The sequence below is a fragment of the Triticum aestivum genome, chromosome 7D, assembly GCF_018294505.1.
Source record: "Triticum aestivum cultivar Chinese Spring chromosome 7D, IWGSC CS RefSeq v2.1, whole genome shotgun sequence".
In the NCBI taxonomy this organism is placed as follows: domain Eukaryota; kingdom Viridiplantae; phylum Streptophyta; class Magnoliopsida; order Poales; family Poaceae; genus Triticum; species Triticum aestivum.
This window is the reverse complement of record NC_057814.1, coordinates 622,787,513-622,795,523: the sequence shown is the minus strand read 5'-3', so window position 1 is coordinate 622,795,523 and position 8,011 is coordinate 622,787,513.

The window sequence follows — 8,011 nt, the reverse complement described above, 5'->3', positions numbered from 1 at the left end:
CCCTTCTAAAACCTAGAGGGTCTCATCTCTCACATCATGGTTCAAGGGGCAGCCGTGGCTCACTCAGCAGACACTACAAAAAAAAGACACATCCGTGACATTTTGGGCCGAATGAAAAAAAATTCTGCCATACATATGACACTTCTATGACGATAATTGTGACAAAACCCGGTATCACCATAGATGTGGTGGGCTCCTACTTCTATGACAAAAAATCATGACAGAAAATGGGCTTTTCGTCCTGGGCGGGCCGGAGACGCAGCTGCATGACATTCTTTGGGCCGTCCATGACGGAAAAAACCGTGGTAGAAGCGAGGGCGAGGAAAATTTCGGGGATGTCCCGGTTATGGTGGGAGGTCGGGGGCCGAGCGATGCGCGTTTCTCTTGTACACGTACGCGCGTGTGTGCGAGGCGTTGGCTCTAGCTGAACCCGAGTGAGGCATTGGGCTCTAACTGAACCCGAGTGATTGCACTGCAGGCTACGCGTTACTGTACCCGAGCGATCGATCGATGGCTGTTAACTGAACCCGATCGAGCGATTCCTTCGCTACTGCTGCTAACTGAAGCCGATCGATGCTGCCTCTGGATGAACAGTGAGCGTTGCTGGGGGGGTTTGGATGAACAGTTCCCGGTGGGGGTGGATGAACAGGACCCCGTGGTGTTGCCTCTGGATGAACAGGACCCCGATCGATCGAGCCGGTTGGGGCTGGATGAACAGGACCCCGTGGAGGGCAGGATGAACAGGACCACCCCGTGGAGGGCAGAATGAACAGTAGACGGTGGAGGGCTGGATGAACAGTAGCCCGTGGAGGGGTGGTTGAACAGGAGCCCGTGGAGAGGGTTGGTTGAACAGTAGCCGGTGGAGTAGCGCGTGGTGGAGGCTGGATGAACAGGAGCCCGTGGATGAACAGTCGCAGGTGGAGGCTGGAGGAGGTCGACGGTGGATGAACAGTAGCCCGTGGAGGCTGGAGGGGGTCGACGGTGGAGATGAACAGTGTCCCGTGGAGTCCCGTTTTGCGGTACGCCACACCCCTCCCGATGAACAGGACCCCCGTTTCGACCGTAGCGCTCCAACACAAGTCCGTTTCCTCCGTTTTGCGGTACGCCACACCCCTCCCGATCAACAGGACCCCCGTTTCGACCGTAGGAGGTCCGTTTCCTCCGTTTTGCGGTACGCCAGACCCCTCCCGATGAACAGGATCCCGTTTCAAACGTGGCCGGTCGAACACAAGGCAGTTTCCTCCGTTCTGCGGTACGCCAGGCCTCGTTTCCATCGGCTGTTCCGTCCAAGCCCTCCCGATGAACACGACGATGCATTCCGTTCCGACCCAGCCGGTTGGCTCCCGATGAACACGACGACGACGTTGTTTCTCCGTTCCGACCCAGCCATGTACACAAGCCCTGGCCGTACGTATGCGCGAGTAGGCGTTCGAGACCCTGCCCGTATGTACGTGGCCGTATTTTCTTTCTGGCACACTGGCCGCTGTACGTACGTGTACATGCTACGTGCGCGCCTCTACTACGACACGTGCGCGCCTCTACATCGACCAGTATGTACGTACACGTTCGCGACCAGAATGACAATGCTATGTATGCTTCGACCAGGTGGGTCCCGACTGTCAGGCACTTCCTTGCCTACGAAGATGTAGCTGGTGGGTCCCGGCAGTCAGGGGGCGAATCATTTTTTTGCCCGGACGCACTTCCTTGCATGCGAAGATGTAGCTGGTGGGTCCCCGCAGTTAGGGGGAAACGTTTTTTTCACGAAATACAGTGGCCCGTCCGGTGGGTTCCCGCTGTGAGGTGGAGGAATAATTATTTTCTGTGTAATAAGGAGGCACTTCCTTGCTGCGGCTGTGGACCCAGCTGTCAGCCTCTCCATGTACAGTCCACGTCCGATGGAAGCCGTTCCTTGACCACGTTGACCACGCCGCGCCGAGAGCACCAGGGCGGTGGACGACGGCGAGGCCTAGGAAGGGGATGACGTGGAGCCGGGGAAGACGCGGCAGTGGAAGCCCGCGCGGAGAGGAGTACGAGGGTTCACTAGTTCGGGTGCGGTGTGAGGCTGCCGTCGCCGCAGGGCCTGGCCAGCGGTGGGAATAGTAGGGGGCGGTGAGTTCTCCGCGGCAGCACAGCCGGCCACGGGAGGCAGGAGCATGCGGCACGACCGGCGCTGCTTTGGGCGGTTGGAGCAACAAGACCAGAGGTTGAAAAAGCACTACGACCGTTGGATGGACATCATACGGTCACTGGAGCTAGAATCGTGCATATTGACTAAGTTGACAAAGCCCTCTGTCCCCGTCAACCTAGTAAGCCCACAAGTCAGCCTGCCACTATACTAGGTCCCAGCTAGCAGGGGGAGTATTCATTTTTTTGTGCGTAATAAGGACGCACTTCCTTGCGTGCGAAGATATAGCTGGTGGGTCCAAGCTGTCAGCGGCGGTAACGTTTTTTCATGAAATACAGAGGCCCTTTCGGTGGGTCCCAGATGTCAGGTGGTGGAATCATTATTTTGCGCGTAATAAGGAGGCATTTCCTTGCATGCCGTCGTGGACCCAGCTGTCAGCCTCTCCACGTACAGTCCACTTCAGATGCATGTCGGTCGTTGACCACGTTGACCAGGCCGCGGCGGGAGCACCAGGGCGGTGGACGACGACGAGGCCTAGGAAGGGAACGACACGGAGGCAGGGAGACTCGGCAGTTGTTTCCCACGCAGAGGGGAGTACGACTATACGAGGGTTTACTGGTTCGTCTACCGTCGCCAGAGAATAACAACAAGTGTGGGTGAGTAGTAGGATGGCTAGGCCAGCGATGGGACTACGGTGGGGCGGTGAAGCCTGCGCGGCAGCACAGCCGGCCGCGGGGAGGAGGGAGCAGGCAGTCCCGCCGGCGCTTGTTTGAGCGGCTGGAGCAGGAAGAGCAGAGATTGAAGAAGCACGACGGCCGTTGGATGGACATCCAACAGTCACTGCTTGTGCGTCAACCTTTTTTTAGGAAAGCCTCAAATCTGTGGAAAACAGCATACAACCCATCTGCCATTATTTCTAATAATTTACAGCCCATTTGCTAATTCTGAAGGTTTTTTTGGAGCCCATATTCTTTTTGTTAGCATTACAGCCCATATTGTGGCCACGGTTAAAAAATTATACGAAATGTTGCATATTTCGGTGCGGTCCGAACTGTTTTTAATCCCGAAATTTCGAGTCACATTCAAACTGATTTTAAAAATAAATGTATATCAATATAAAATCCAACAAATTGTCCACGCATAAAAATTAATGCAATTTAAAATCTTGAAATGAAAAAAAGAAATTTGAAAGTAATTGCCGGTTTGATGTGTTTTAAAAATGTACAGCCCATTTCTCATTACTGATAGGCCATTTTCTCGTCCAGCCGAATGAAGCTCTCCTCGTCTTGAAAGATTTGCAGCCCAATAGGCCTGACAAAGCGACTTACTTGGCAAATCACAAAAAAACTGGGCTAGCCATTTTCAGAAAGAAAAAAAACTACTGGGCTGGTCTGTGGTAAACATAAAAGAGAAGGCTGTCTAGACATGCCAGAGTGCCCCGCACAGCCCAGTTGACACCCTGCTTCCGTCTCAAAAACAAATTAGATAAATGCCACAACAAATATGGCGATTCATAAAAATGCCACTGCAATTTCCAAACTTTGAAAAATGCCACTGCAATTTTTGCAAACTTTGGAAAACGCCACTGCAATTTGCAAACTTTGAAAAACGCCACTCCAGACTTCGAAAAATGCCACTGGGGATGGCATGAAATGGCATTTTTCAAAGTTTGGAAATTGCAATGGCATTTCTTAGAAACACCAGATTTGGAGTGGCATTTATCAAATTAACCCAAAACAAAAATAACTGGGCGAGCTGCTGGGTCCCTGATGTCAGCCGCTCGTTGTGCAACTCTCTCGTTTATTGACTACGTTGACAATGGCATGGGACCCAGATGTCAGAAATCCATTACGAGGAGCCATTTTTTATTGGATTGAAATAAGGAGGCACTTTGCTTGCGTACTGCCATGACCTTGGCGGGTCCCTGCTGTCATCCTCTCCACGTACAATCATCTCCTGGTTGTGTACGCGTCAACTTGGTAGGCCCACAAGTCAGCCTCTAAACCCGTGGAGGACAAATACAACCCATTTAAAAAATAACAGCCCATTCCATATGTTCAAACGGAAAGTTCAACATTCAGAGCAAAGTAACAGGTCTGATCCACATATAGAGTACTGAACTTCCACGTTGACAACCATCATAGCCAAGTTAACTATCTACTTCCACTAATACTCTAGTAGCGTACAAGTACTAACTTACTCTTAGCTAACTAGACGATGCCGGCCGCCATCTGCGGTACACGCTAAACGCCGGCACCGGCGTCCTCCGCCTCGCCTCGGACTTGCCAGAGGTGCGATAGGGCGCGTTGCTCGCGCGCGTTGGCCCTTTCCATGCCGGCGTGGTCCACCGAAGCTTCGGCTTCTAAGCGGGAAACCCACTTGACGAGCTGGTAGTAAAAATCGGCGTCGCGAACGCGTGCGTGCCCGACAGCCTCCAGGGCTATTTGCCGGGCGCCGGCCTCCACGTAGTCGGCCCACGTGCGGGCGCTCTGCTCGCGACTCAGAGCGTCGGTGCGCTGCTGCTCCATGTCCCGCTGGCGGCGCAAATCGGCGATACGCTGCTCATCCGCCAAGCGGTCGCGCTCCAACAACTCCTGCTCCTCCGCCAGGCGGTCGCGCTCCAACAAGTCCTCGATCTCCGCATTGCCATCTAAAGACCGATAGAATGCCTCCTCCCTCCGTCTGCCTTCCGGTGAAAAACCGAACACTAGTTCCGGCGGTGACCGCCTCCGGCCACGCCTATCGCGGACGGGCGGGGGCATGGCGGACGTGGCGAGAGCGAGGATAAGTGGCGAGCAACGTCGGGCCGGTGGGGGCTTATGAGGATAGGGCGAGTTGGGTCACGGTGCCACCATAGAAGGCCGAGAAACAATACTTATAAGCGGAAGGTAGCGCGACGGTCATCGGAATTCAATGCATAATGAAGCAGGCATGGCTTAGCGCGCCAGCTTGCCGTGGAAAACTAGAGAAACTGAAATTCTGACTGTGCCGTCCCGTCCCGTCCGTGCTGGGTCGCACGCCGGCCTTACGGTCAAACGAGTGCACTCGAATCATCTCCCTCCTTGTCAATAATGATTCCACGGATTTAAAAGGCCCGCAACAATTAAAGCGCATCTTTTTTCGCATCAGTTAGCTGCCTTAATTACGGCCGGCTGCATGCGGGCACTCAAAATCGCTCGCAGCCAGTACGCGGAGCAGCATGCAACGAGTCGCAGCCGAGGGCATTAATTGATGAACTTTAGCTGGGAGATAAGGCATTTGCGAACGTTTTTGCTAGCAGTTTCTTCAGATTCGCATGGCATTTTCTTCAGAGCAGCTTGTCAGTTTCTTCAGAGGTAGGCATTTCTATTCAAAAAACTGCCACTTCGGATCTTGCGTCGCAACTAAAACAGCCAGGAGCGCATTAGTAGGCTAGCTAGTGATCGATCGGTAACTTGTAAACACTGAGCGAACAGATATAAGGAACTGTTAATGCATCTCAATGATTCACAGATCATATACAAATATGTAGCTCCAAAAGCAAAGATCAGCCACAACTAAAACCAACTAGTACGATTCCCATACATAAGATCAACATGTTAATGCATCTCAATGATTCACAGATCATATACAAATATGTAGCTCCAAAAGCAAAGATCTAGAAAAAACATATGTTCTTCCTACTAACATGGATGCTTCTCTTGGCCAACATTCAGTACAGACTGAATGACAAATTTGTTTGTGAAGTCTACAATTCCTCTTGCAAACGTAAGTGGTTTCACCAACAGCTGGAACCATGGGAATGAACCACACATGATGGAGGAACATCCACTGCAATATGATTTGGTCTTCTCTTGATCACACGGCGAGACTATTTTCGGAATACAAACTTTAACTTAGGCAAAATGATGCCCATTGTATAATCAGACCAAAGCAATGAAGCACCTAGTGTTGGCCAATAAATAGTACAGTACTACTTTTCTGCAGTCCATGAAGTGACTATCCAATCTTTCTGTGTCTATTTTCAAATGGCACTGCATGCAGTGACTATACTATTCTCTTGTGCAGTTCAACCAAAATTGCGGTCACTTTGTGTGTTTGCTAAATAGCAACGGGCAGACATCTCTGTCTGCACAAATATCAAGCAGCTAGTAAACATATACCCCACCTTGTATTTTCGGTTTAAACATGTCTCTTCCGCTTAGATCTGTCATGTTTTGCACTGGACAATTTGATACAGTCATGTTTTGCCCTGGACAATTTCATACTGAATTGATTTGCTTGTTCAGAGCAGAAATATAGCGCCTATTCTTCATCAGACCAAGGATATCCATGTTCGCAGTGATGGAAGAGGTGAAATCGATACAACCGAAATTGAGCATCCAGTCATTGAATCATGTCCTGCACCTCCAATGTAGGTCCACCCTGCCAATAAATTCACATGCAAACCACTAGTATTACTATCTAATGACAGTACAAAAAGAGTAGCAAGATAGTAGCAAACCATGTACCTTCTTAATGAACAGCTCATAGTGCCACCAATTGGATATAAAGGTTTGGGAGAAAACATGCTCCTAATGTTGAACCAGTTGGACTTTTTGTGCAGTTCCACTAAACTCGAGCATCCCTGTTTGCATAGATATTGAAAGTGTGATTACTATAAAAGTGGCACTAGTTGAAGCATAGACTCACAAATATAAGCATTCCAATTTCTTAATGGGAAAAGGTAGCAAGACTGTTTCTAACCACCTTTTTGAAGGAATAAATAAGGCAACAGAGGCTGATGTCAGAAAGGCATATATAGTTCTTTCTGAAAGAATGATCGATTCCTGACCTTTCCTCTTCTTTTAAGCATATTTTGTGCAGTTCAACTAAAATAAAATGCCATCACCGCCTTGACAATTCAGTGACACTGTACAAAAGGAAATGACTTAACATTACATCATGATGTCAGGTATGTAGTCGACAGGCATTAGAGACAAACTTACAGACCTCCTCCGATAACATAATGAACATTAATTTTAACAAAGGTGTGACTAGCTTTACCGGGATAATTTGAGTGAACTCTACACCCTCTGTTCCTTAATATAAGAGGTTTTTGCGGTTCAGTTTAAAGTACCCAAACGTCTACTAGTATTTAGAAAAACAGGTAGTAGTTTTCTTGAGCACATATCTGGGAAAGCTTGCCACCCTTTATTTATGTCCATACGCTAATGCAACACCATTCGAAATTTCGAATACTACAAATATACACTAATCCAGTGGCTAGTGCAACAGTAGAGTAGTTATTTTATTACAGGGTACAGTACAATGGTTTTACTGAACAGATTTCAATAAACTCTGGCACTGGAAGATTTCTATAAGAATTAACAATACAAAATGTAAAGGTAACACGTTTCAGCATTGGTATACTAGCTGTGCATGAGCATTAAACCAAATACAAAAGTCTGAAGGTAACTAGCATTATTAACTAATGACAGTATAAAAAAATTGCAAACCATGTACCTCCAAGGTAAATATCATTTCGAACTCGGGGGGACCTTAAAAATTGCTATCCCAATCTTGATAATCGATCAAACATAAAAACTTGATCGAACGAATCAAGAGAACAGCCGGAGGAGGAGGTGCCCACTCTTAACCTTTCCTCTTGTCTTCATAATTTTTTGTGCAGTTTAACCAAAATAAAATGACATCAGCGCCTTGGCATTTTGGTGACACTGTACAAAAAAATTAACTTATCTCATGAAAGTGAGGTATGTAATCTATAAGCATTAACAGTGCAAAAATCTGAAGGTAGTAACAAGTTTCATCGTTGGTATACTGGCTGTGCAACATCATTAGAATGCCTTAGTTGAAAAATCTTTAATACATCCACAATCAACAGCTAACCCTGAAATAATCCAGTGA